The 24,123-nt window shown below is 34.7% G+C and overlaps 1 protein-coding gene and 1 long non-coding RNA gene across 6 annotated transcripts in view; both read right to left on the bottom strand.

The window, feature by feature from the left end:
- Positions 1–24,123, bottom strand: part of FSTL5 (follistatin like 5) — an 811,548-nt gene that overhangs the window by 521,123 nt on the left and 266,302 nt on the right. The gene's annotated exons all lie outside the window — the stretch shown is intronic.
- LOC126955095 (uncharacterized) lies at positions 1,887–24,123 on the bottom strand. Its single transcript, XR_007725812.1, has 2 exons — positions 2,175–24,123; positions 1,887–2,143 (listed from the first exon to the last, which is right to left on the bottom strand). It is a non-coding gene; the product is annotated as an uncharacterized LOC126955095 (long non-coding RNA).

Raw genomic sequence — 24,123 nt, 5'->3', positions numbered from 1 at the left:
TTCTATTCCCTTAAGACTTCATGGAAAATATATCAGTTTATTGTATATACTTATATCCTACATTTTTAATTCCTTTTGAAAGCATAGATAAATAAATCTATCTTATATAGTGCAAAGTGCAGAGTTTTCTTTCCTTAGGTGACTAAAAATACCATTGGCATATATAATAAACAAGGCATTTGTTTGTTTGTTTGTTTGTTTGTATTATGAGATGAAGTCTTGCTCTGTCACCCACGCTGGAATGCAGTGGCACAATCTTGGCTCACTGCAACCTCTGCCTCCTGGGTTCAAGCGATTCTCCTGTCTCAGCCTCCCAAGTAGTTGGGATTACAGACACCCACCACACAAAATAAAAAATATATAAAATATATAATATTATTAGATATCTTTAAAAAGAAAAAGAAACCTAATATTCAAAATTAAACTAGATCATACTGTTCATGAAATTAAAAAATTATTGAGAAAATAAATTATATATTTTATTCAATTTAATTTACATATTTATAATAGGTAATTGGAGGGAATACTAAGAGATTTAAAAAATCTAATGGTACATATATTTTTTAAAGTAATTCATCACTGTTTTTATATTTATCTTTTAGGTCACTAAAATTCCTCAGTTCTCTGTGATATGATATCAACAACTTGCTATATCTCAAAAAAGGGGAGTTTTTGTTTCATAAAATTTAATTCCTAGAATATGTTTATAGAAAAATATGAGCAGATAACTCAGGAGGCTGAGGCAGGAGAATCGCTTGAACCTGCGTGGCAGAGGTTGCAGTGAGCCAAGATTGCACCATTGCACTCCAGTATGGGCAAGAAGAGCAAAACTCTGTCTCAAAATTTAAAAAAAGAAAAATTACACATATATATGCAGAGAATTCAGATAGTTTCATTCACATACAAAATCCCAGTTTCCCCTATTATTCACATCTTGAATTAATGTAGTAAATTTGTTACGAGTAATGAGCTGATGATGGTACATTATTAACTAAAGTCTGTAGTTTACGTTAAGGTCCATTATTTGTGTTGTGCATTTAGTTCTGTGGATTTTAAAAAATGTATAATGTGATATACACACCATCACAGTATCATACAGAATAGTTTCAGGTCCCTAACACTACTCTATGTTTCAGCCGTTCATTCATCCCCTTACCTAAAACCTTGAGACTCAGTGATCTCCTTACTGTCTCAATACTTTTGCCTTTTCTAAAATGTCATATAATTGGAATCAGCCTTTTCAGAATGGCTTATTTGACTTCCAACATGCATTTAAGGTCTCTCCGTGTCTATTTGTGAATTGACAGCTCATTTTTTTTTATTGTATTTACTTATATTTATATATCATATATTTATTTTATTTTATGACTGTATTAATATTATAAACATAAGGTTAAATATATTCAATATGCCAGAGGGATATTTATGTGTATATTATACATATATTTTGAAATACTAATTTATCACACATTATATTTGTATTTTATTTTAACATTCATATTGTACATGTATGTATTTATAATAAGAATATATCACTGTTTATTTACCCATTCACCTATGGAAAAACATCTTCATCTCATTCAATTTAGGATAATTTTGAATAAAGCTGCTAAAAACATTTGAGTGCAGGTTTTTTGTTTGTGCACATAAATTTTTAACTCAGTTGTGTGAAACCTGCAAGAAAAAATGATATGGTAAGATTATGCTTAGCTTCATAGGAAAGTGCCAAACTGTTGTGTCCTCACCAGCATTAGGTATTGTCCATTTATTATTATTATTTTAGCCATTCTACTAGGTGTGTTTTGGTATCTCATTGTCATTTATATATTTGCAATTTCCTAATGAAAAATTTTGAGTCTCTTTCATACATATATTTGGTATCTGTATTATATTCTTTTTTTTTTTTTTTCTTTGAGACAGAGTCTTGCTCTGTCGCCCAGGCTGGAGTGCAGTGACGCAATCTCGACTCACTGCAAGCTCTGCCTCCCAGGTTCATGCCATTCTCCTGCCTCAGCCTCCCGAGTAGCTGGGACTACAGGTGCCCGCCAGCACACCAGGCTAATTTTTTGTGTTTTTAGAAGAGACAGGGTTTCGGCGCGTTAGCCAGGATGGTCTTGATCTCCTGACCTCATGATCTGCGCTCCTTGGCTTCCCAAAGTGCTGGGATTACAGACCTGAGCCACCGTGCCCAGACTGCCATCTGTATATATTCTTTAGTGAGATGCTCACCACTCCTCTGTCTCCATCTCCTTCCTATAGGTAAGGACACTACAGTTTTCTTTCAGGAAGATGCTTCTCCCTCATACCATATCCTCTTGAATAGAGTAACTCCATCATCAATATTTGAAGGAGATCTGGGATGGGGTCGTGGGGTCAATAGGCAAAGGAATAGGAATGGACATGCTACCCAGCTGTGTCAACCATGGGATTCTAATCAGAATTTGTGTGAAAAAGAAGTTTTTCCACAAGACAGAGACATGGGAAAAAGTAAGCCACAGGGTGCTGTGGGTACATGATAAAAATATCATCCCGATGGTAGAGCTGGTGCAGAGGAGAAAAGAAGGAAAGAAGGAGAAATGTGGACAGAAGACACATTCATAGGATATTATATAGGCCCCAGTGCCCAGCTGTACTCTACCCTTGCCACTTTAATTATATGCACCAGTAACTATCCTACTTTTTGTTTAATTCAATCTATTGGACTTCATGTCACCTACAATGTCAATCTGCTGACTAATACATTTACACACAAGTATCATCAAAAGGTCTACAGTTCTTCTGCCAGTCTTAGTGAACTTCCAAGGAGCTGCTCTATTCCTACTCATTCAATAATATATTAAGCTAGTGCTTATTAACTGAATATCTGCTATGTGTCAGATATTGTTCTAGGATTTGAGAATATGGTGATGAAAAATCAAATAATAGCCCTGATCCCCTGAAATGCCATTTTGGGGGGAGGGAAGACAGAGAAAGACAGACAATATATGTTGACAAGTAAGTAAACCAAAGACAAAGTGAACTCCTTCTAGTACAGTCAGACATTTGTGAAGAAAACACCAAAGCAAACTACATCTAACAGGTTGTATTTAGTGAATATGTAACCAGCAGTATCTCTGAAGTTCTGAGCCCATGACTGGAAGACTGAGGGTGTAAAGTGAACTTAGAAAATCTTAGCTTTGACTAAGCGTGGTGGCTTACTCCTGTAATACCAGCAAAATGGGAGGCCAAGGCAGATGGATCACCTGAGGTTAGGAGTTTGAGAACAGCCTGGTCAACGTGGAGAAAACTGTCTCTACTAAAAATACAAAAATTAGCCGGGTGTGGTGGTATGCACCTGTAGTCCCAGGTACATGGAAGACTGAGGCAGGAGAATGGCTTGAACCTGGGAGGCAGCGGTTGCAGTGAGCCCAAGATCATGCCATTGCACTCCAGCCTGGGTGACAGAGCGAGGCTCCATCTCAGAAAGAAAAGAGAAGAGAAGAGAAGAGAAGAGAAGAGAAGAAGAGAAGAGAAGAGAAGACCTTAGCTTTACACAGTAGCTGAACAAGCATGTAATGTTGGAGACAAAAGACACCATCAGAACAGAAAAACTAATACTGTGAATGAAGCACAAAGAGCAACAGGAACAACCAAGGAAGTGGTTAGTAACCCGGGTTCTCAGCAAGAACAGAAACTTGTTAATAAGAATGGCAGACATGGGAGGCAGAGGTGGGGGGATCACCTGAGATCAAGAGTTCGAGACCAGCCTGACCAACGTGGTGAAACACTGTCTCTACTAAAAACACAAAAATTAGCCGGGTGTGGCAGACGCCTGTAGTCCCAGCTACTCGGGAGACTGAGGCAGGAGAATCGTTTGAACCCAGGAGGCGGAGGTTACAGTAAGTCGAGATGGTGCCACTGCACTCCAGCCTGGGCCACAGAATGAGACTCCATCTCAAAAAAAAAAAAAAAAAAAAAAAGAGAAAAGAAAAAAAAAGGAATGGCAGACCTAAAGTCATTGCCAAGGTGCCCAAGTATACCTCGAAGCATGAGAAGATTAAAGCACATCAAAACAATAGAACTGTGGCACTTATTTGGTCATACTTGGTTAGAAGACACCAACTCTTTATTGTGGAGAGATTATTACAATAGTAAAACATGTTTAATAATGTGTTGGTAAATATCAGTACTGTTTAACTTGTTTTCTTTTTTAATTTTTTTTTATTTACACTATCCACCTGGAGGTGCCATTTAACTCTTTAGTAAACTCAGTCATTTATTTGTAATCTGTGACTGTTCTTTTAAATCACTTTTATTATCATATTTTAAGATATTTTAATAGACTTTTCAACTTTTGTTTATCCATCCATTCATCACATCTTTCCTGAGCTGCCACCGCAATTCTAGATGCTGAGCTATAACAACAATGTCCTTGCCCTGCCTGAATTTACATTTTAATGGAAATCCAGACCAAAAAAAACAAAACAAAACAAAACAAAAACAGAACACCTAAATTACTAGTAGTATTTTTGGTAAGAATTTTGAAAGAGCATATAGAAGATTATTTTAAATAGGGTGAAGATGAGACATTTGAGTCCTGAGTGAAGTGAGAAGATGGACCATCTACAGACAGCACACAGGGCCTCAGGTAGGAGTGAGGTGGTTTTAGTACTGATGTAAAGGAAGATGAGCTGATTCCTATCATGCAGATTGAGCAGAGAGGGGGAGTGATAAGAGAGTGATCTAAGATACCGCTTTGGCCAGATCATATGAAACCTTCTAAGCTGTGATTAACAAAATGAATTTCGTTTTGGGTATTAAAATTTACTTTTGGTGTTTTGAGAAGGAGACTTAGATAATCGTATATGTCTTTTATAAATGGTATTCATATCCTTGAAATGTTTGCGTGGTTAGAAAAAAACAAGGGTAAGACTGGGTTTAGGCCGGGCATGGTGGCTCACACCTGTAATTCTAGCATTTTGGGAGACTGAGGCGGGCAGATTACCTGAGCTCAGGAGTTCGAGACCAGACTTGGCAACGTGGTGAAACCCTGTCTTTACTAAAATACAAAAAACTAGCCAGGCGTAGCGGTGTGCGCCTGTAGTCCCAGCTACTCGGGAGGCTGAGGCAGGAGAATTGTTTGAACCCGGGAGGCAGAGGTTGCAGTGAGCCGAGATCGCGCCACTGCGCTCCAGCCTGGGTGACAGAGCGAGTTTCCGTCTCCATAAAAATAAATAAATAAATAAATAAATAAATAAATAAATAAATAAATAAATACAAAAACGATTGGGTTTATAAAAATTAAAGCCAAACAAAGATTCGTATACATGTAGAACATTTTAGATTTTCTCTTTTTCTTTAGTTTCTTTACCTAGATATCCTTCATTACATGTATTCTGATATTTCATTGTTCCAGGTTCCTTAACATACTTACCAACTTTATATTATAAATTATCTATAATGATACTTTGCCTAGTTTTGAATTACTTTAATGAAGACTGTACCTACCCAAAAGGCAATTTGTAAAATCAGGTCAATATGTAAATTTATGTCTAATCTATCAAACAAGTATTTATTTATATTAATTCACTGAGTTGAAAATAGAGAATCTCGCTGACATGATTTTAAGTAGTAATAAGACTTATCCAAACTATCTTTCTTTTTCTGCTATAGTAGTAAAGAGAGGTGTTTAGTTTTGTAAAGTACATAATGTTTTAAATTATCAGGAAAGGGCATATGTACACATTTAATAATACAAGCAATAGGGATAACCTTAAATAAATCAGTGATTGTACTTTTTAAAAATTCTTCATTGAATATGTCTTTTTAAAGTGAGAATGAATGGATTAAAACATAATACTTATCTTTTTAAAAATAATTTCCACCGGGCACGGTGGCTCACGCCTGTAATCCCAGCACTTTGGGAGGCAGAGGCGGACGGATCACGAGATGACGAGATTGAGACCACCCTGGCTAACACGGTGAAACCCCGTCTCTACTAAAAATACAGAAAATTAGCCGGACGTGGCGACGGGTGCCTGTAGTCCCAGCTACTCGGGAGGCGGAGGCAGGAGAATGGCGTGAACCAGGGAGGCGGAGCTTGCAGTGAGAGGAGATCGCGCCACTACACTCCAGCCTGGGCGACAGAGCGAGCCTCCGTCTCAAAATAATAATAATAATTTCTAAAATAAAAACTTTTGTGGGAATGCTTAATTATTTCCTACCCTCATATCTGCTATCTTACGTTGTTAACGTACCCACCAATATTAAGATTTTCATAACTACTTTTAGATGTTTGAATGGTAAAGTCTAATTAAACAGCTCAGTAAGTCTACTCATATTAGAGACAGTTGAAGGTAGACTATATTAAACATCTTTTCAACACTTTTGAAATGGTATCCCTTTAATAGGTGCTATCCCTACAGGATGTCAAATTCTAAGCTTTAACTTTTTTTTTCATGTCATCCATTTTTTTTTTTTTTTTTTTAGCTATGTTATTAAGTCCTTTATAAATCAGTCTACATATTTTATGTGCCAACTCTTTTAGCACATTTTAAAGGACACTATCGATGTGACTGTCCCTAAGTGTTGCATTTAAATATAGTTTTCGTTTCCTTCTGGCACAAAGATATACTTTAAAAATCTTCTTTCTTTAGTCCCTATCAAAAACTATTATACTTCTCTCCCATGAAAATAAAAAGAAAATAAGAAACAGTTTTTTTCATTTATTTCTTCAAGTTTATTGCATAAAACCACTTCTTGATTTTCTTCTCTACCTATAGTGCAATTTAAATATAGTTTAATAAAATATCATTATTATAATTATATTGGAATTTTGATAAAAAGTGTTTTTTAAAAAACTATTATAGTCTTACAACATAAATTTTATGTATAAAATCCTAGACTTTGTTAAAAAATTCTTAACAAAAGTCAGACAACTATGGGAGGTCCATCAGATTTTCCCCCAAATCAGACATTCATAGGTTTTTCAATTGAGGCCCATGGAGCATTTTTCGGTATTTAGTTATAGACAGTAAGCCACTTGGAGGGATATTATATGAATTTTCCAAAGTATATTTAGTTTTTTTTTTTTTTTTCTCTCTCTCTAAAAGCATAAGATGCCTAGATCAATTATACCTGAAAGGCAAAGATTGAATGTCCTGGCCACCCTTACTCTGTTTCTTTGGGGCCCGTACCAATTTTTCAAGTCTTCAGTTCTTGTTTCAATGATATAACTGTAGCAGAAAAAAAAACCCTAAACTTATAAAAGTGACAAAAACTACACTATTAGAGAAAAAAATTAGTAAAAAGAAAAATATCCTTGAATATCCTAAAATGCCTTAAAATAGCCACACATGGAAGAAAACTTTTTTTTTCTATGGACTCAAATTCTAAAACTCTAAAGAATAGTTTTTCTCAGTTTTTCTTAGAATTCTCAGATTTAATAACAGAGATTCACAAGCAAAAAAAAAAAAAATCTCATGGATTCTAGCACTTACTTTTAAGCTCACAGGACTTGGTCCTTAAATATATATCTTAGCATGAAATTGTAGGCGCAAAATATGAATGTGATGATTTTGTATCTTGAAACAGCTAAGGACTCAAGAGGATCATTTCTTAAAATGGCTCCTAATTTCACTTAATCAACTGTTTTAGGAGTTTGCAGTTAGAAATGGAACGTTCTATTATTCTCAAAATGCAACCCAATATTGATTAGTGCTAAGAACTAATATATAAATTATCCTATTTATTTATTTTTCTCAGAATAAGAAAATGTACTATTGAAATTTATTCCAAATTGTTTATGAAAGCCACACTGGTAGTGTACAATTTCCATGAAAATTCTTTATGTATTTTTTAAGACATATTCAGCAGGAACTCAGATTATAAAAGATATTCATGTTTTTAGAAAGCAAAAACAGAAAAAAATCACAATAAACCCAAAAATATGTATACATCTTTACTTAGTTAAGAAAAAATATTAAAATTAATAATGATTGGAGAATTAACACCAATATAAATGTGCTTTCTTATTTAATTTGTTCTTTAATATTAAAATCATTGATTCCTCGGTCAGTCAACTATGAAGACATATCAGTGTAACATGAATGCCAGGCTTTTAAAAAAGTCATTGGTATGTTGTTATAATATTTGAGAAAATAAAACTTAATAATATTACTATTAAGTTTCATGTAAATCTATGTATATGTATATTTTTAAATGTATATTTATGAATTACCTAAATCTTGCCTAACATCATGAATTTATTATTATACACCTATCATATAAATGGGCAGTTGGAGACATTATGCTTTAACAAGCCTAATATCATGAATTTATCATTGTAAAACTATCATATAAAAGGGCAGTTGGAAGATATTATGCTTTAACAAACCTAATATATAAAAACACACTTTATACTAAAGTAAATTAGGAAAAATTATCAGTTTGCTAAATAATTTTATTTTATAGATGTTCTTTCGCATTATATAGCTTCTTTGAAATTTTAAAAATGATTTAATTTATATACTATTTCATAAACAATGTTGGACAAGATTGTCTTTGCTTGACAATAGACTATATCTGCAAGGAACTTCATATGTTATAGTTGATGTTTAGTTAAAAGTAACTGAACTTCTATGCTTACCTAGAGACGTTATTACCACATTGCAGATGTTCTGTGTTCAAAGAAAAGTTCCTTGAATGGCCTCTTTAAAAAATATCACTATAAAGCAGATGATGAGCCACTTTTTATTTTGGAAAACGATTATGACCAAATTTTGTGAATATGTGTTCATTTATTTATTTATTTGCTTAGAAAAAAAAATTCAAGAAACAAAATACTGGTTTTATTCTGTTGATGTGAAGACTCTGGGTACTCACAAGTAGGTAAGAATAAAGAGCATAACCTTTGCCACTGATGTTCAAAGCTAAGGAAACTCTGAGAATCAGACCAGTAGGGACCTAACTGAGATTGCTTGACAGAAGACCCTGAACATTCAAAGTGCAACTAAGCGGAAGAGAGGACAGATTCGCGAGAACGATTTCTTCTGACCAGTATGGGGCTTCTGATTCAGTACGTGGCTAAGCCTGGAAGCTTCTCTGGGCCCCACCTTTAAGCAGCAATGTTTTAATCTATGATTTTGACATACGAATTCTGAAGTTAATGTGCAATATGTTTCAATCTGTGGTAAGTTCTCAGAATCAAAACTTCCAAACTCCCAAGTGACTATAAAAGACAGAAATTTTAGGATAGAAGAGTGGGAAAGAGACTTGAGTGCCCTGAAAAAAGACACACCTAAGTCTCCCATGAAAATTACAAGAAACCAGTTGGAATCAAATTTTCACTGATATCAGGAATAATAACCATACTTTCTTTCTTTAGTACTAGTTATTGGTGGTTAAAGTAAAGAAATTCACCAGTCTCCAGAGGTAGGAACAATGGCACCATTGGAATGACCAGAACAAGATTCAGGGCAAGTAGTTTGGTGAAAAGATATGTTTTGAAATAGCTAGAGGCTCGCTAAAATTGTTCAGTTGCTCTAATTTGATTGGAAACGAGGTTGGAAAATGGCTGCTTTTTATGTGCTTAACAGTTGAGTCTTTTTTTTTTTTTTTTTTTTTTTTTTTGAGATGGAGTCTCGCTCTGTCGCCCAGCCCAGGCTGGAGTGCAGTGGCGCGATCTCGGCTCACTGCAAGCTCCGCCTCCCGGGTTCACGCCATTCTCCTGCCTCAGCCTCCCGAGTAGCTACAGGCGCCCACAACCGCGCCCGGCTAATTTTTTGTATTTTTAGTAGAGACGGGGTTTCACCGTGGTCTCGATCTCCTGACCTTGTGATCCGCCCGCCTCGGCCTCCCAAAGTGCTGGGATTACAGGCGTGAGCCACCGCGCCCGGCCAACAGTTGAGTCTTAAATTTTTCTTTAAAAAAACGAAGTCAGTAGATTTGGTTATAAATGGCATCCCTGCCCAGCCTCTTCAAAAAACCACTCTGCAAGGATGTACGTCTGTCAGGGTTACTGCTTTTAAGTCTCAAAGACGGATGAAATGGTTCCTCTTTGGTGAGGGGGAAACTGAAGTGAGGGAGGGATTTGCCTCTGAATAACAAAGGCAAGTATTTGGAAGAAAGTTTTATAAATATTTATGATGACCTGGAGTCAAATACAGCAAATATTGCTCATACAATAATGTCTAGATGTCTAGATAAGATTTGTATTTCTTTCTTCATTTATTTATTTTATGTTCCTGTTGCTGAAATAATTAGAATTACATGGAAAGGGCATGACATACTCTTTATTTTACAAATTTATAGATATATTTAAATGGAATTTGTTTCCATGCCTGCTGCTTCCAGTAGATGTAGACACAGCAGTAACAAATTTATACGGAGGTTGGTATGCATACTTACTATGGAATTAATGAACAAAGCTGTTGCTGTGTGATACACTAGTTATTTTTGAGCTACAGAGATTGTGCCAATGTGTCGTGTAAATGTTTCCACTTGTTAAAATCTTTAAAGGCCAAAACATGTGCTATGTTACTCAGGCATATTTTTCCCTAGGATTTTAAAGTAATTTTGACATAAATTTAATTAAATCCCCAAATCCCACTCTAATGTTTTGCAGACTGTCATCACAGCTAAATGCCATAGTTATTATTCTGAATATGGAAAACACTCTATACAAACTTACATGCTCTTTTATGTTTCACTAAAAGTGCAATTGATATGGGTCTATATGCCTTTTTCAAGTAAAAGTTAAACAAGAATCGGTTCTATGGCCTTATACAGGGAATTAACACACACGATTTTATTTTGAAAATATGTAAATGTGAGGATATGCAAAAGACATTATGGGTTTAATGGGCATAAAAACTCCACCTCAAGGCTACAGCTGTATGGTTAATATTCTGCCTTTGGGACTAGATAAATGCACAATGACCAGACAGATACAATGCAAATGAGAAGTTCCAGAAGTTTTCCTCCTTACAATATTCACTGTAGTCAAAATCTGCTATTCACCAGACACGGTTTTCTAAATTTTTTAATGTGTGTATAAACTTCTGTATACACGGGTGCTGATACTACCGCTTACTGTCTGAAAGTCAGAGTCAGTGAACAGCATCTCTCTAAGTTTTCAGAGTAAACTTAGTAAGGTTGATGATGAGGACTTTTTAAGGCAGACTGCCTACTTATTAAAACAATATGCAGTATCTTTCAAAGCTGCAGGAGGGTAACGTGCATGACAAAAGGTGTAATTAATTCTCCACACATTCTTTTTGAGTTCTAACATCTATGCTGTTGTTTTCTTAAGCACCTCGTTTGCTGCTATATATATGGTTCTCATGGATCTCTGCTCCATCTTTTAACATCTCACACTTAGTAATAATAAACTGGCAAAAGAAAAAAATTGGATGTCCATGAATAATGATTGGATATAACATGGCACATATATACTATGGGGAACAAGTTTCATTTACAAAAGGCAGATAGGTTTGTTTTGACATAGAATGATTTCAATGTCCCTGAATATCAGGGACCGATGTTAATCTAAACTTAAAGAATGAGAGTCTCCTGCAATGGAAAAAAATATATATCATTGGCCATGAATTGATTTATCTCACCACTCACCTCTACCAATTTGGGAAAACTAAGACCGTGTTCTATTTCTATCTTTGCAGAGAACGTTAAGAATAGATCCGCCACCTGATTAGTTCCAATGCATGATTATCAGTGAATAATTAAAAAAAACATATTTGTTCATACATATCTGTCCATGATACACATATGAACATATTTTATCTTTCTAGATATATTACATGAATTACTACCTAAAATCTTTTTGACAAGCATGTAGCATTTTGAGCATTTATAAAATAATCAATTTATAAAATTAAGATATAATATTATTTCTTTCAATTAATTCAATGTTCATCTATGTTTCTCAATTTTTTAAATAGCACTTTCTTTTATTTTAGGAAAAAATTTATTAAAAATATAAAGTAAATGCCAATGACCCTGCAAATATCACATTGACTAAGTCAATCTGTATTCCATGACTACAAGCCTGATGGATTAAAACATACACAAAATTAAAATATGCATAACTTAGAAAAATTAAGTTGAAAATGTTTTAGCTGCCCAAAACTTTATACACTTTGTTTATCTCAAAGCAGTTTCATTTGCCAAAGTTTAACCACAGAACAATCGCTAGTCTCAATAATGTTTACTTATAGCTTGCCTACTGAATTAGTGATAAAGTGATATAGTATTAGATATGTTTCAAGGTAACTGTTCATCCATACCATGTTTTGAAGAGTTGTCAATCTCCTTTTTTGTCATAAATAAACAAAGTTTGTGTAATTTGTCCTATGCCTACTTTAGTGACTGCTCATTGACCGGAAATGGAAAACACATTGAAATTCAACAGTATGTCTATATGCTTTCCAAATACCCAGGAAAGGTGTGTCCTGGTTTACCAGCCTAAGTAGAATCCATTACTAATGGTTTAACTAAGAGGTGCAGATGTAAATTGAATGCCAGCATTAAGAAGTTATCTCAAAAATATGTCATAAAATTTCCAGGATGTAGAGTTGGCTGGGGAGTTCATTTTGGTCCATACACAAGCTGAGGCTGAAGATCTCCATCAGGAGCTCTCTGGATCCTAGACTCTCTACAATAAAGCAGACATAACAAAATAATACTGCCCCTATGAGAGATGAAAAATAGGGCTTTCGATCCTTTCTTTAATTAGATTTTCTTCCTAGAAAAATAAAACTCCTGGTTAAAACGAATTCTTCAATTACTCAGTGCATTAATCTAAGCAGCTAACTCTATTTGGAGACAAGACAACCACCATGAAAGTCCATTGTGACTTTAACTTTGTGAACAGCAATATCATACTCCCTCAGCACTGCTAGAATTCCTACACTACACCAGCAGTCTTTTCTTCTTCTCTGTTATCTCGTATTTTTTTCTCTCCTAAAATTTCCCAAACCTTCTCTGTTACTTGCAACTGATGCTTCATTTCTTATTTCTTTGAGAAAAATATAAGCAATCTGATGAGAATAACATATATTTATACCATGAAATATACTCAGCTACCTGCATCCAATCTTGTTTTTCCTTTTTTTTTCTGTTTAATGAAGGAATAAGCCATGCTCTCATCGAAAGCTAAATCTGCCACTTGTGTATTGGGTCTCATCCTCTCTACCACATCCAGAGGCTCTACTCCTGCAATTGCCCTGTTCCTCTTGCTGGATAAGTTTTCCTTCTATGTTTGCTTATTCCCATCCACCTCTCCCTCCTGACAATTACACACATATATTGAATACTGAACACTGAACATTGAATATATGTGTGTAGTTATCAGGAGGAAGAGGTGGATGGGAATAATTTTTTTAGAATAAAAATTTTCTAATGATCTTGGTCTCTCATTTCCTCAGCTCTTATTTTCTGTTTTACCAAAAGTTAACCGTGGCCTTAAAGTTTCCAAATCAATGCTCATTTCTCAAATCTTCATCATACTTGATTTCAGCAGCAATTAATTCAGCCCAATCTTCCATTCTCCTTACAACTTTTTTTCCTTGCCTTGGTTCTTCTTCTGCAACACTGGTGGCTATGCATCTGTCTCCTGTGCTTGCTTCTGCTTTTCTTCATGACCTCTGAAGATTGAAGTGCACCAGAGTTCCATCCTCAACTCTTCATTCTTCTCAATCTGCACTATTTCTTTACTTTATCCTAACTATACAGTCCCTTGGCATTTTCCCTTTATTGTCATACTTACAGCTCCTAAATATATGCCTTCCTGATCCAAACTGTATTGATTTCTACACAAATATCCAACTGCACAAATGACACTTTCTTTTGCTTGTCTAAAAGACTAATCTGAAATCACCATATACCTGCATATATTCTCTCCCTGCATACATTAACAAGGAGATTCCAGTGTTTTGCATTTCAGTAAATAGCTCCCCAATCTTCTGTTTGCTTAGCTAGTTTCTTTAATTACCATGAACTCCATACTCAATCTGTGGCAAATTAGGTCAGATAGTCTGAAAACATTTTATCAGTGGCACTTCCGTCATCTTAAATGAAATTGTCATCATCTCTATATCTCTTTTGGACAATCACAAAAAGGCCCAAATCGACCTTCCCTCTTCCAGCTTGCTTCTTCATACTAATGAATTCTAATACAATCTAAACATAGAAATAATTTATGTCCAGCTTTGGCAAATTTTTTCCACTTAACCGGACTACAAGGAAAACACTTTATTTATTTTTTCTATAAATCTGCCACAATTCTTAATGTATGATTCTGAACTCAAATATAAATTATGAATTGACTGCCACATTTTGATGTTTTTCCTGATCTGTCACTTGATAGCAACCAAGTTGTTATCCTCATCCCTTAAACATTACTTACAGATGTATTTCCACACTTTTGCCTGTGAACTTCAAATCACAGTAATTGGAAAAGAAGCTTTGGAAATAAGTATCAGCTGTTTGAATCAACCATATCACTTTGTATATTACATCTCTATATAAAATTATTATGGATTTTTGAAAGTCATTATTAATTTATGTTAGAAATAAGCAAAGTGAAAATTTCCATTCAGTATCTCCACCCTTAACACAAAGTTTTATGCTAGAACTATCTGTTAATAGTCTTTTCTCTATAAATTGTTCTCTACGTGTATAATTGTGAGGAGATTTGGAGCCAAACATCTTATTCAGGGTACATATTCAAATTATAACTTAATTATGGTTCAATATTGTTTCTACATATTGAAGACTTTATTTCATCTTGGACTGGAGAGTACATCTACTCAAGAACTTTGGCAATCATTTGTGTGCTCTTTAGCTATGGTGATGAGCAAAAAGCATTGAAAAAATGTGATTACAATGCATGTTCAGGGGGGCTTTTGGAGAGATATTGTACTAACTACTAGAAATTCACATACTGACTAAAGGCACTTAAAGAAACAAGTTCTTAAAGTGATTGTCACGTAAAGAAAGAAAGACATGACATGTGAAGCTTCTGCTGGAACACACAGCAGTCAATATATGAATGCTTTATCGCAACCAGAGGGCCGATAAATAATTTCTAGCTAGATGATATGATGTCTTAAACTAAAACAGTTAGCATATTACTGCATTAAATTAAATTTTTAAAAAATTGATTTGAAGACGGTTTTTTAAACTTTGCTTAACCTGTATGAAAAGAGCAATATTGTTAATTATTAATGCTTTTTTCATCATTCTGGAAAGTCCAGAATTTCCTTTATTTAATGTAATTCCATCCAAACACTTTTTTCACATAACTATCTGGGTGATAAGATACAAAGCTTTTCACTTTTCTCATTTGGTTTTAAAATTTTTATCAATAAGTTTTCCTATGCTCTCTGAAATATCTGTGGGTGCTCTTCAGAAAGAATTTCAGAAGTGAAATATAAATCAGACTAATAGAGAACACTTTTCAACTGTATTTTCTAGAACATTTTATCCTCAATTACATATTCTGAATGTAATCAATGAAAAGTTTTTTTATCACTGTGTTTTTGCACAGAAATATAGAAGAAAAATCAATTATATTGAAAAAATTGTAAAAGGCATTCTTTGCTTTTCAATATTTTATAAGTTACAGAAATATTGCATTCAGCATTTGACAAGAGGATACTGAGAAAATGAATATGATAAGTGAAATGTCTATGGGAGGTGATATGGTTTGATTGTGTCCCCATCCAAATCTCAACTTGAATTGTATCTCCCAGAATTCCCACATGTTGTTGGAGGGACCCAGAGGAAAGTAATCGAATCATGGGGGCCAGTCTTTCCTGTGCTATTCTCATGATAGTGAATAAGTCTCACAAGATCTGACGGGTTTATTAGGGGGTTGTGCTTTTGCTTCTTCCTCATTTTTCTCTTGCCACCATCATGTAAGAAGTGCCTTTTACCTCCTGCCATGATTCTGAGGCCTCCCATCCATGTGGAACTGTTAAGTCCAATTAACCTCTTTTTCTTCCCAGTCTCAGGTATGTCTTCATCAACAGTGTGAAAATGAGCTAATATGGTAAATTGGTACCAGTAGAGTAGTGCATGGCTGAAAAGCTACCTGAAAATGTGGAAATGACTTTGAAACTGGGTAACAGGCAGAGGTTGGAACAGTTTGGAGGGTTAAGAAGAAGACAGGAAAATGTGGGAAAGTTTGGAACCTCCTAAAGACTTCTGAATGGCTTTGACAAAAATGCTGATAATGATATGAACAATAAGATCCAGACTGAGGTGGTCTCAGATGGAGATGAGAAAATTCTTGGTAGTTGGAGCAAAGGTGACTCTTTTTATGTTTTAGCAAAGAGACTGGTGGCACTATGCCCCTGCCCCAGAGATTTGCAGAACTCTGAACTTGAAAGAGATGATTTAGGGTATCTGGTGGAAAAAATTTCTAAGCAGAAAAGCATTCAAGAGCTGACTTAGGTGCCATTAAAAGCATTCCATTTTAAAAGGGAAACAGAGCATAAAAGTTCAGAAAATTTTCAGCCTGACAATGCAGTAGAAAAGTAAAATGCATTTTTTAGGAGAAATTCAAGCCAGCTACAGAAATTAGCATAAGTAGCAAGCAGCCTAATGTTAAACTCCAAGACCACGGGGAAAATGTCTCTGGGCCATGTCAGAGACCTTCATGGCAGCCCCTTCCATCACAGGCCTGTAGGCCCAGGAAGAAAAAGTGGTTTGGTGGGCTGGGTCCAGGGTCACTGTGTTATGTGCAGCCTACGGACATGGTGCCCTGTGTCCCAGTCACTCCAGCCATGGCTGAAAGGGGCCAAGATACAGCTTGGACTGTGACTTCAGAGGGTAGAAGCCCCAAGCCTTGGCAGCTTCCATGTGGTATTGAGCCTGTGTGTGCACAGAAGTCAAGAATTGAGGTTTGGGAACCTCCATCTAGATTTCAGAAGATGTATGGAAACGCCTGGATGCCCAAGCAAAAGTTTGCTGCGGGGGCGGAGCCCTCATGAAGAACTTCTGCTAGTGCAGTGTGGAAGAAAACTGTGGGGTCAAAGCCCCGACATAGAGTCCCTACTGAAGCACCACCTAGTGGAGCTGTGAGAAGAGGGCCACTGTCTTCCAGACCCTCGGATGGTAGATCCACTGACAGCTTGCACTGTGCACCTGGAATAGCCACAGATACCCAATGCCAGCCATGAAAGCAGCCAGGAGGGAGTCTGTACCTTGTAAAACCACAGTGGCAGAGCTACCCAAGACCATGGGAACCTGCCTGGATGTGAGACCTGGAGTCAAAGGAGATCATTTTGGATATTTAAAATTTGTCTGCCCTGCTGGATTTTGGACTTGCTAGGGCCCTGTAACGCCTTGGTTTTGGCCAATTTCTCCCACTTGGAATGGCTGTATTTACCCCAATACCTGTACCCCCATTGTATCTAGGAAGGAACTAGCTTGCATTTGATTTCACAGGCTCATAGGTGGAAGGAATTTGCCTTGTTTCAGATGAGACTTTGGACTGTGGACTTTTGGGTTAATGCTGAAATTAGTTAAAACTTCGGGAGACTGTTGGGACAGCATGGTTCATTTTGAAATGTGAGAACATGAGATTTGGAGGGACCAAGGGTGGAATGATATGGTTTAGCTGTGTCCCCACCCAAATCACAACTTGAATTGTATCTCCCAGAATTCCATGTAAAATTCCATTCTACTTTGTGCTATGAGAGAGACAAAGTAGAAGAAAAACTATTTGAACTGACGAAATATTCTTGATTTTTTCTGTCACTTTTGACTATTGTGCCCATGACTAGTAGTGGAATATCCATACTTCCATAAAAAAACACAAAATAAAATAGTAAGCTCAAACACATATTTCACATCTTGAAACTAAGAAAAAAGAAACAGCATGAAAATGTATAAAAACAAGATAAGACTATCTAAGTATTTGAATGTTAAAGTTAATTCTTATATATACGTTACAGGGGAAAATTTGACAGAAATTAAATGCAGTAACAAACCCACTGCATAATCACTAAAATTATTTTAGGGGGGAAATGTAGTGGGGTGGTAAAATAATATTAAGTTATAGATCTGATAGATATTCTATTTGTCATAAAAGATAAACAAAATTAACCTGCAATAAATCATCAGTAAGAAAGATGACAAGGAGTTAAACTTTTACAAATGTCACTCAATAACAAATATATTTCCAAACTCACTGTAGTTATTTTTTCTTTAAATATAATTATCTAAAATCAGAAAATTGACCACCACCAATTAGCCTATTATAATCTTGTAAACTCATTTCTATGTTAATTTGACCAGATATAAGACTATAACCCAATATAAACTCAAAAGAAAATATGTATGACTTCACAAACTCAAGTCTGAAAATTTATTATAATCAAATGTGTCATTTACTAAAGTTCTAGTCTTAAACCCAATAATAATTTCTTATTATGTTCCTCTGTTGGTCACTAACTACGTTAAATGCATGATTTAATCTTCACCAATACCATAGATGGCAGGTTGCTTCTAAATGATGTCAAGTTAAAAAAGAAAAAAAAAAAGATATATATAGAGATACATCTCTATATATCTCACATGTAGACACATAGACAATTTCTATGTGGGAGAATTTTCAAACCAAGGCAAGAATAAAAACACCAGGACAATTTGCATCAAAAAAAAAAAAAAAAGAAATCACTATTAAAAGTAAAATGTATTAAGAAACATAGGCAAGTGAGATATTACAATATTGTAGCCTTAGGCAGACATATTTGGAACAAACATGCACTAAATGGGAAGCCTCCGCCCTTGGTTCCTGTCCCAGTTCAGGTTAACTTACTGTGAGAATGTTGACAGGCCATTTTTAAAACTGTAAGTTTGTTGCCTTCACTATAGTATATTGGCTTGTTAAAATGATTAATTAATAATTTAACATTTATGAAAGTGTTTTGAGATAAATAATACTCAATTTGTTATTATTATCTCTACTCCTGCTGGCATTCTTTGTATCTCTTCCCCTCATAATCCCCCTCACCTTTCCCTACCTGTCTCTCTTCTTTTCTTTTTCATTTGTCCATTTGTCTCCCTTTCTCCTACCTTCCCACTCTCTGGTAACATTTGTTGAATAGTCCTAATGTCTAATATCCCAAAATCCCAAAATGATTGACGAGTCTGCCTAAGTATTAATCACCTCTTTTAGATTATTTTATTATACATATATAAAACATTTATCATATATCTACTATGTATTTATAAATGGCAGGTAAACATATCAAATATGTAAGGTTTCACACCACCGAATTAAAAAAGGTTAACATAGATGTGCCAAACATAAAGGATTAATAAAATTGGTTTTGATGTTGTGGGTACTAAGTGAATTCAGAGGAACTGGAAACACTGTGTGCCAGTATTCTGGCCTCAAAAAAGTTTACCTACATTTCTTATTGTCCAAATCATGTATTTCATCATCAACCTGCGGTTTCAGTTGGCTAGTACTGACTAAAAAAACAGAACAAACAAACAAAAATCTGGATATCATTTTTCAGTGTATATAGATTTATTCAGGCTGCTATTTTTGTTTAAACGGTATAAAAGGCTGTGTTAACATAAAACAGAAGCTTTACAAAGGTGCCCTTACTTAAAAAAAAAAACAAAAAAAACGTGGATTAGCACATGACATTTACTAATATATTTTAAAATATATCTGGCAGCCAGTTTGTTAGCCTAAAATCTACAAATTCCTTCTTTAAAAAAAAAAGAAAGAAGAAAATAAAAAATCAGGTAAAATAACTAATGTAAATATGTAATACAAAAGTCTGTTCAGATTATGTCTCAAAAATGGAAACAATGTCAGATCTCATGCTAATCGTGCACAGATAGCTGTGACAACCATATTTCTCAAGTTGTTATTGTTTGCGATGCACATTTAAGTGCACAGAACATTTGCCTTTATGGCAGTTTTATTCTCAGCACAGTAAATAGCAGAAGGGTTTCTGTTCAATTGACGCTCGTAAAAGGTTTAAATCCCTGTTCATTTTGGCATAGGTTATATCTTGAGTTTCTTACTCCAGTTTACATCTATACTCTCAGTAGTATAGATGTTTTGTATGAGGGAATGACCAGATGCCAGGGTGAGAGGAAATTGTGCTTGCTTTAAGGGATGTTGTGAATTGCTGCAGTTAGAAAGCCCTTTGTGAGGGAAATGACTTTAAGGCAGAACTGTCTCATCACAAAAATGAACAGCTAGGCATTTTATAAAAATACAATGTTTTATGTTACGTTGAGCATCATCACAAAGTATCTGATGCCAATAAACAAATACTACAATATTCTATATCTGATTATAGCCAGCTATTTCATGATCAAATAAATGTGAATAGGAATAAATTAGAAAAATATTATATTCATAGGTATATTGTTTATTTTATCTATAGTTCTACAAATCACAAATCACTAAAAAGTTCTTGGTAAATTTACATGTATATTTAAAAGTCAATAGTGATAAAAAATGTTGAGATTACCACAGAGTCATTTCAATATGTAACTCAAGTAATAGAAAGCTGATATACAGGTATAGGTATACATAAAAATACTTTATATAGAAATGTAGATTTTTAACACAGATTTTAACTTTAAAACAATGCATCAATACACCCCATTCTACAAATATGAATTATTTTAATATTTTTTTTTTCTTGAGACAGAGTCTTGCTCTGCCACCCAGGCTGAAGTGCAGTGGCATGATCTCCGCTCACTGCAACTGCAACCTCCACCTCCCAGGTTCAACCAGTTCTCTGCCTCAGCCTCCCAAATAGCTGGGATTACAGGCGCCTGCCACCACACCCAGCAAATTTTTTTGTATTTTTTTAGTAGGCACAGGGTTTCACCAAGTTGGTCAAGCTGGTCTTGAACTCCTGACCTCGTGATCCACCCACCTCAACCTCCCAAAGTCCTGGGATTTCAGGTGTGAGCCACTGCGCCCGGCCTTAATAAGTTTAAACATAAATGCCAAATATAAATCTGATATAAACAAACAGGACTTACCTTAAAGTGCAAATCAGTAAGGAATAATGCAAATCTTGCTTTCTTTAAAAACTTTTACGTATCTTCCAATATTTTTCCAGGAATTTTTAATTAAAATTTTCTTCATGAGATGCATTTGTCAGAAATAATACAGACATATCCCATGTATCTTTACCCAGCTTCTCTTAAAGGTAATATTTTGTATTATTAGAGTACAATATCCTAACCAGGATATTGACTTTACCACTATCCCTAGGTCTTACTAAGACTTCCTGTTTTATTTCCACCATTTGCATATATATTTAATTCTACTTAATTTTACCACATATGTAGGTCTCTGTATTCATCAGGATAGTCAAGAAGATACAGAAGAGTAAAGATCTGCTACTAATTTTTTAAATGAATTTTAAAGTACCAAAAATCTTTTACAGCAGGGGGTTAGCAAACTTTTTCTGAAAAGATCCACATAAGAAGACATTTGGCATTTAGAGGTCGTAAGATCTCTATTGCAACTACTCAACTCTCCTTTCCCAATGGGTGTAGCTGTATTTCAATAAAACTTTACAGAAAAATACAGATTGTGAACTGGATTTGGCCAACAGTTTTTTAACATTCTAAGGTTTTCACAATCACTTTTTAAAAATCTAAAAGTAGCAAATATATTTTCTGTTTTTTTTAATTTACCTTTTCATTTTTTTCTTTAAAAAATATCTAAATGAATATACAGTTTTGCAGTTCTTTAAGCTAATATTTTGATTTGCTTCTCCCACTAGGCCACTATAGCAAGCAATATAACTTGTTGAAACTCCACAAAAAATATAATTCACAATTATAAGATTAATTTTAGCTATCAAATTAATATCAGGCCTCAGCTTTACAGAATCTTCTTTTACAATCAAAACTTGGCCCAATGCACACTAATAAGACAGGCAATTTATTGTTTTGGTTGATATTATTTACTTCCTTCTGATGAAATAAAGTCATTTTATGAGTTAGTTGTATATTAGGCAAAACACCAAGTTAAGTACCTAAGTGAAAAAAAGATCCATAATTTCTGAGACCTGGAAAATATGCTAACCCTTGGTAAATTACCCAGACAGTAGAAATGAAATTTTAATACTACACATGATGAGAAAGTATTTTTAAGTAACAATAGATCTAATAAATATGTTTAGTATAAGACTGAAGTTCTTCAAACCATTATTTTATATGTTTACTTTATAATAAAATCAATCTATTGTTCACCTATCTTATCCTGACATTGAATGGTATTATGCCTAAGCATACAGCTACAAAACAGAACATTAAATACACCAAACTATTTTTCCCACATGATATTTATATATGTTTATTTACTTGTTTTTTTGAGACAGAGTCTCTCTCTGTTGCCTAGGCTGAAGTGCAGTGGCACGATCTCGGCTCACTGCAAACTCCGCCTCCTGGGTTCAAGAGATTCTCCTACCTCAGCCTCCAGAGTAGCTGGGATTACAGGCACCCACCATCATGTCCAGCTAATTTTTGTATTTTTGTAGAGACGGGGTTTCATCATATTGGCCAGGCTCGTTATGAACTCCTGACCTCAGGTGATCTGCCCACCTCGGCCTCCGAAAGTGCTGGGATTACAGGCGTGAGCCACTGTGCTGACCCCCACATGATATTTAATATTATGTATTTCCATATGGATGTCAGGTGAACAAATCTTCAATTAGAGAATATGATGCTAAGTTAAAATATTTGAATAGTTACATATTATATATTATGTACATAATTTCATAGTGTCAGGTATCAGTGCAATAGTATAATTTCCACTGTACCATCTTGTGTCAAAATGACAGAAAAAAAATTCTCTAATATTTTACAAACATTAAGTATTTGTAAAATAGATTTCATAGAAAAGGGAATTGAACTAAACTTGAAATCGAAGTATCTGTTATTGTTTTGATAAAAGAAGGGAATTTACTGTCATAAAATTCTCTGCACATGTATATAAGAGGCACACAGTACACTATGGTAAGTAAATTATCCTGGTTTTACTTCAAATGTGTTAAAGGATTTCTAGCAGCAACAATAACAGAGCATTGCATCTTGCATCATCTGAAAAGCTCTACATGTCATTTTTAAATCACATCGGAAATAATATTGTGTTAGAGTAAGTTTGAAAAAGGATAATTTTTAATTATTCAATTTACCTTAAAAGGTGGATGAGTGGAGTATAATAAAAATATTTTTCAGCCATACATTTAAGCTAGGAATAAAAATATTAAATAGGTTTTTAAGTATAAATACATTTCAGAAATATTCTGAAAAACTGAGACTTGGCACTGACCAAAGATTAGAAATCAGATTAGTTATTGATGGAAGTTCTACACATTTAACTCTAGAATTTCAGACTGAGTCATGACTATAAATGAGAAAATATTTCCAACAGCATGAACAAGAAAACAACAAATAAATGTATAAAAATTGAATGATGTTAAAACTGTTCAATGATTTATTTATATGGCATGTAAAAATAATGAATTACAAATTCAGTACTTTTCTATAAATGAATGATTTTCAAATGCAGGAAAGTGAATACCAGTACTTTAATATTTTTAAACCATGGTTATCTCTGATTCACTAATGAGATTTAGCATGAGTTCTTCTAGTTATTTCAGTGGGCATCTACTGGTTCCATATAATTTGAATTACGTAGTGCAAACTGAAACCATCATTTTTAATCAGGAAGGAATGAAATGTTATCACAGCATGGCTTGGCACTCACTAGTCCCTCAATTCCACTCCAAGTGCTTTTTACTGGTTGAATTTGGCCTGTAGACTGAATTGGCCACCCTGTGTCCCTAAGATAATTCATGATTGGGAAGCCATATGGTGCAATGCTGAAATCTATATTAAATTTTGAGTCATATTTTGGCCAGCTTTATTCTTATAACTGAATATCAGAACTGTTTCCATGTAAATTTCCACACACTGCTACTTAGTGGAGTACTTAGGCTATTTTGTTTTTCTTTTCCTTTTTAGACCCTTGCTGATATACAATTGCTAGCGTTTAATCTTAAAGGCACTAGTTGAGAAAGAAAAGAAATAGAGTGGGGTGACACTTAAAGTTCACCCTGC

This window comes from Macaca thibetana, chromosome 5 (assembly GCF_024542745.1).
Source record: "Macaca thibetana thibetana isolate TM-01 chromosome 5, ASM2454274v1, whole genome shotgun sequence".
Classification (NCBI taxonomy): domain Eukaryota; kingdom Metazoa; phylum Chordata; class Mammalia; order Primates; family Cercopithecidae; genus Macaca; species Macaca thibetana.
The sequence above is the reverse complement of the archived record's forward strand: the minus strand, read 5'-3'. Positions and strand labels throughout refer to the sequence as shown.